Source organism: Mandrillus leucophaeus, unplaced genomic scaffold (genome assembly GCF_000951045.1).
Source record: "Mandrillus leucophaeus isolate KB7577 unplaced genomic scaffold, Mleu.le_1.0 Scaffold1251, whole genome shotgun sequence".
Classification (NCBI taxonomy): Eukaryota; Metazoa; Chordata; class Mammalia; order Primates; family Cercopithecidae; genus Mandrillus; species Mandrillus leucophaeus.
The window spans coordinates 579,548-586,056 of NW_012100888.1; the positions used below are offsets into that span (position 1 = coordinate 579,548).

The 6,509-nt window shown below is 39.6% G+C and overlaps 1 protein-coding gene across 1 annotated transcript in view; it reads left to right on the top strand.

Annotated features, from left to right (window-relative positions):
• Window positions 1-2,811: 2,811 nt before the first annotated feature.
• The window catches only part of VBP1 (von Hippel-Lindau binding protein 1), a 36,300-nt gene continuing 32,602 nt past the window's right edge, over window positions 2,812-6,509 (top strand). Inside the window, exon 1 of the mRNA XM_011971955.1 lies at window positions 2,812-2,944. The gene's annotated coding sequence lies outside the window, so the exon portion shown is untranslated. The remainder of the gene's footprint in view (window positions 2,945-6,509) is intronic.

Genomic DNA, 6,509 nt, shown 5'->3' on the forward strand with positions numbered 1-6,509 from the left:
CAGGATGGTCTCGATCTCCTGACCTCGTGATCCGCCCGTCTCGGCCTCCCAAAGTGCTGGGATTACAGGCTTGAGCCACCGCGCCCGGCCGCAAATGCTTTTCTTTAAGAATGTTGAATATTGGTCCCCAATCTCTTGTGGCTTGTAGGGTTTCTGCAAAGAGGTCTGCTGTTAGTCTGATGGGCTTCCCTTTGTAGGTGACCTGGCCTTTGTCTCTGGCTGCCCTTAACATTTTTTCCTTCATTTTGACCTTGGAGAATCAGATGGTTATGTGTCTTGGGGTTGATCTTTTCATGGAGTATTTTACTGGGGTTCTCTGGATTTCCTGAATTTGAATGTTGGGCCTATCTTGTTAGGCTGGGGTAGTTCTGTTGGATGATATCCTGAAGTATGTTTTTTCAACTTGGTTCCATTGTCCCCCTCTCTTTCAGGTATCACAGTTATTCATTAGTTTAGTCTTTTTACATAATCCCATAGTTCTTGGAGCTTTTGTTTGTTCCTTTCATTGTTTTTGCTCTAATCTTGTCTGTCTGTCTTATTTCAGCAAGATAGTCTTCAAGTTCTGAAATTCTTTCCTCTGCTTGGTCTATTTGGTTATTGGTACTTGTGGTTGCATTGTGAAGTTCTCATGTTGTGTTTTTCAACTCCATCAGTATGGGGTGAACCTGCCCCCAATATTTCAACGTAGATTCTTTCTATTTTCCATAAGTGTTGGCGAGCTGAGAAATAAAGAGAGACAGTACAAAGAGAGGAATTTTACAGCTGGGCCTGAGGGGGTGACATCACATATCAGTAGGACCGTGATGCCCGCCTGAGTCTCAGACCAGCAAGTTTTTATTAAGGGTTTCAAAAGGGGAGAGGGTGTAAGAACAGGGAGTAGGTACAAAGATCACATGCTTCAAAGGGCAAAAAGCAGAACTACTAATAAGGGTCTAACAAAGATCACAAGGCAAAGGGCAAAAGCAGAACTACTGATAAGAGTTCAACAAAGATCACAAGGCAAAGGGCAAAAGCAGAACCACTGATGAGGATCTATTTTCAGCAGTGCACATATTGTCTTGATAAACATCTTAAACAACAGAAAACAGGGTTCGAGAGCAGAGAACCGGTCCGACCACTAATTTACCAGGGCAGTTTTCCCAATCCTAGTAAGCCTGAGGGTACTGCAGGAGACCAGGGCATATCTCAGTCCTTATCTCAACTGCACAAGACAGATATTCCCAGAGCAGCCATTTATAGACCTCCCCCCAGGAATGCATTCCTTTCCCAGGGTATTAATATTAATATTCCTTGCTAGGAAAAGAATTTAGCGATATCTCCCCTACTTGCATGTCCATTTATAGGCTGTCTACAAGAAGAAAAATATGGCTCTTTTTGCCTGACCCCACAGGCAGTCAGACCTTATGGTTGTCTTCCCTTGTTCCCCAAAAATCGCTGTTATTCTGTTCTTTTTCAAGGTGCACTGATTTCATATTGTTCAAACACACATGTTTTACAATCAATTTGTACAGTTAACACAATTATTACAGTGGTCCTGAGGTGATGTACATCCTCAGCTTACAAAGATAACAGGATTAGGAGATTAAATTAAAGACAGGCATAAGAAATTATAAAAGTATTATTTGGGAACTGATAAATGTCCATATTAGAATGAAATCTTCACAATTTATGTTCCTCTGCTGCGGGTCCAGCTGGTTCCTCCGTTCAGGGTTCCTGACTTCCCATAACACATCAGGTCGTTTATGTTCCTCTCTAACGTGGTTATTCTGGTAAACAGCTCCTGTAATGTTTTATCATGGTTCTTAGCTTCTTTGCATTGGGTTAGAACATGGTTCTTTAGCTCAGTGAAGTTCATTACCCACATTCTGAAGCCTACTTCTGTCAATTCATCCATCTTGGCCTCCGCCCAGTTCTGTGCCCTTGCTGAAGAGGTGTTGTGATCACTTGGAGGAGAAGAGGCACTCTGGCTTTTTGAGCTTTCAGCATTTTTTTGTTGATTCTTTCTCATCTTAATGAGTTTATCAACTTTGATCTTTGAGGCTGCTGACCTTTAGATGGAGTTTTTATGGGGACTTTTTTGTTGATGCTGTTGTTGCTGTTGCTTCCTGTTTGTTTTTCTTTTAACAGTCAGGGTACTCTTCCATAGGGCTGCTGCAGTTTGCTTGGGGTCCACTCCAGATCCTAGTCACCTGGGTCCCTCCTGCACATGGAGGTATCACCAATGGAGGCTGCAGAACAGCAAAGATGGCTGCCTGCCCCTTCCTCTGGGAGCTCTGTCCCAGAGGGGCACCAACCTGATGTCAGTGGGAACGCTCTCGTATATTAGACTTTCAATAGCAATGTCTAATGGCAACTGCCCAGTATGCACAGGACACCAGCACGAAGAACAGAAATTATTCAGCTGGCTGCAGCAGCTCACACCTGCAATCCCAGCACTTTGGGAGGCTGAGGCGGGTGGATCACCTGAGGTCAGGAGTTCGAGACCAGCGTGACCAACATGGCGAAACCCTGTCTCTACTAAAAATACAAAATTAGCTGGGTGTGATGCTGCACATTCAATTTTAGCTCACATGATCTATATAAAGAATGAACGACTTTCTTATAGCAGAATTGGAAGCAAGGGTGTAAGAATACTTTGAGAAGGATCAGAAAGACTGATATTAAAAATGTATTTCTGCCTCTTTATTCAAGTCCCTGTAGCTGATCACTAGCTCTCTGGAGTACTTCTAAAGTCAGAAGTCACTGTGTCTCATGTTGTATCACCTAGTAATGGACAAAGAAACTAAGACAGGGATTAAAGTTATGACTGGTATTACTACGCTTTTCATCTGCTGTGTTGAAAGCCAACTTATCATTTTTCACATTATTGTATACATCTAAAACATGTTATAAACGAAGACTGGAAGTGAACACTGAAAAACTGAGAAAGTTTTAGTTGTTGCAGGTAATGCAATTATGGTTCAAATTTTTCTTTATTTTTGTCTATTGTTATTGTTTTGTTTATGCAGTACAGAAAAGAGTCACAACTCTTTCTTTCTTAGCTAAGTTCACATTACTCTCTGATGTGGAATGTTTTCCAAGCAAATTCCTGTTCCTCAGGAAATTTGAGCTATTGTGAACTCTGCTCTGCCTTCTAAAACAACATAGCAATAATTAGATGTCTTTAAACCTCTTAAGGAAGGATAATTGCTTAAGGAATGATCACTGTCTTGGCTATAGAAAGTTCACTATGAATTTGTTCTCAGTGTTAAACATACAGCGGAATATTTTCTGTATCTTTTAATATTGCTTATTAAATACTAGTAGAAAATTTACTATATGGTCACTGACACGTTTTGTCAAGGTTCTACCTCCAGTGACTCCCCAGCAAATGCCTATGTATAGGAAGAAAAAATGCTCTTTCTTTTTATATCATTCATATGAGTTTATTAGAAAATTTTGAATCTTACTGGGTATATACCCAAAGGATTATAAATCATGCTGCTATAAAGACACATGCACACGTATGTTTATTGCAGCACTATTCACAATAGCAAAGACTTGGAATCAACCCAAATGTCCATCAGTAACAGACTGGATTAAGAAAATGTGGCACATATACACCATGGAATACTATGCAGCCATAAAAAAGGATGAGTTTGTGTCCTTTGTAGGGACATGGATGCAGCTGGAAACCATCATTCTTAGCAAACTATCACAAGAACAGAAAACCAAACACCGCATGTTCTCACTCATAGGTGGGAACTGAACAATGAGATCACTTGGACTCAGGAAGGGGAACATCAAACACCGGGGCCTATCATGGGGAGGGGGGAGGGGGGAGGGATTGCACTGGGAGTTATACCTGATGTAAATGACGAGTTGATGGGTGCAGCACACCAACATGGCACAAGTATACATATGTAACAAACCTGCACGTTATGCACATGTACCCTACAACTTAAAGTATAATAATAATAAATAAATTAAAAAAAAAAAGCCACCAGAGAAAAGAAAAAAAAAAAAAAGAAAAGAAAATTTTGAATCAATTACACCCAATTGCAATTAAATTTCTCCAATTTATCATGCTATACCTTGCTTGAGCAGTCAAAGAGGACATAGTATACAAAATATATAACACAAGGATAGTTTGAGTAATATAGTGGAAAGACTATATCACAAGATTGGAAACACCCTGGGATCAAGATCAAATTCGAATGATTTGCAAAGCTATGGGACCTTGTGGTGTAACACATGGATTATGCATTATGTTAGAAATGGTTTGTGAAGGAATTTGTCAATTTTGTAGCTTGTTTTATTTAGGCTCTGCACAGAGCATCTATACTGTATGATTATTCACTTTGTTTATCTTGTGCAGCTGTTTGCTAGAGAACCATAAGGAAGGGTTTTGAAAACAATTAATTTTTTTTTTTAGATGGAGTTTCACTCTGTTGCCCAGGCTGAAGTGAAGTGGCACAATCTCGGTTCACTGCAATCTCCGCCCCCCGAATTCAAGTGAATATCTTGCCTCAGCCTCCCAGGTAGCTGGGATTATAGGCGTTTGCCACCATGCCTGGCTAATTTTTGCATTTTTCATAGAGATGGGGTTTTGCCATGTTGGCCAGGCTGGTCTCGAACTCCTGACCTCAGGTGATCCGCCCGCCTCAGCCTCCCAAAGTGCTAGAATTACAGGTGTGAGCCACCGCACCTGGCCAGAAAAGCCTCTTTTAAGATATCAAGAGTTGGATATATGGTTACAACTACTAACAGAAAAAAAATTATACAGATATTTTTAAATGGAAAGTAATCCATCCACATTCTTTTCTTGCATTGGAAAAAATGGCAGCTGTCTGAGAAATAATAAGCACATGCCTTGTGAGATGGCTAACAGGAATAGAGAAAAGAACCCTGGAAATGGGGATAAAAAGAGATGTACAGAAGTGGAATAGTCAAGAGAAAGCTGTTTCAGAATTAATAGATAATCCAAAATAGGAATTACCAACATTCACATAATAGAGATTCAAGTATTAATATAATTTAGTTTAGGTTACATTCTTGGTTTATCCCAAGAGTTATGAACTACTGTTTGCTGCTGGTTTTTTTCCCCTTCTGCAAGGATTTTATTGTTGTTTCATTTTGTTTTGTTTTATTTGCTATTTTGCTGTTTGGGATCACTTCTAGTCTATATCAATCAGGTTTAAAAACTTGAACTGATTTTGCTGTTATCATATAAAACTTCTAATGGGAGAAATTGTTAATACAGATAGAATATCTGGAATTTTTCTGATTCTAACCTTCTTTTAACTCATTTTTAGTTTATTATTTATATTCTGCCTATTTGGCAATATTTTCATGGTTTAAAATTTTTCTTAGTTAAAATATTTTTGTAATCACTAGTTCTATTTATAGCTTCAGTGCACTGCATATATTTTATGCAATACAATACAGGTAATGGAAACTCTGAAGACATTTAGTTGCTCCAGCCATACACCAATTTGCTCATGTTGTTTTTACTGTTGGTCCATTCCAGAAAATGGTAAATATACAGGAACATGCAGAGGATAACAAATATCCATGTTTCTGACACATCTCAAATTGCACGTGTCCAAAACTGTACCCTTGATCTCCCCAAAGCTGTTCTACTTGCAGCCTTCCCAATCACAGCTGATGACATCTCCATCCTTCCAGTTGCTCAGGCCAAAAGCCTTGGAGTCCTCCTTAATACATCTTTCTCTCACTCCACATACAATTCATGAGCAAATGCAATGGCCTTTATTTTCAGAATGCATCCTAACTTTTTCCTAATCCATTTTCTCTCACCTGGTTCACTGCAGTAGCCTTCTACCTGGGCTCCCTGCTTCTGCCCTTGCTCCCTACAGTTTTCTTCACACTGCAGCCAGAGTGATTGGCTTACAGTGTAAGTCAGATCAACCAACTTCATTGCAATTGCCCCCATTTCTCCCAGAGCAAAAGCCAAGATCCTCCACGCTGCCTCTCTGCTTCCATCTCCTGACACTCTTGCCTTGCTTAGTTCTTTCTAGGCATAGGGCTACTCAGTATATATTCTTGAAGTAAGGCAGGAACAACCCATGTTTGTATTAAAGGACATTGAGGTTGTCTCCCCAGTTCACTTTTCAACTCACTTTAATGTGACTTCTATCCTCACTGTTCCACTAAACTGCTAACATAAAGGTCTCTAATGACTTTCATGTGACCTAATCGAATAGCTACTTCTCTGTCCTTGTCTTACTCAGTCCTTCTCTCCTATCACTCAACTAGCACATATTCTGATTCTAGAAATACGGAAATAATTAAAAGAAAGAAAAACCTATGTCTCTGCGGGATGTACATTCTAGTGGGGGGAAGAAATAAATAAACAAGGTGACAAGTACTATGGAGAAAATTGCAGCAGGGAAGAAGAATTAAGGGTATTGGAGTAGGTTTCCATTTTAAATAGGCTGATCTGTGGGAACTCTATTGAAAAGGTGACTCAGTCTTGAGTAGATTTTTTTTTTTTTTTTTTTTTTTTT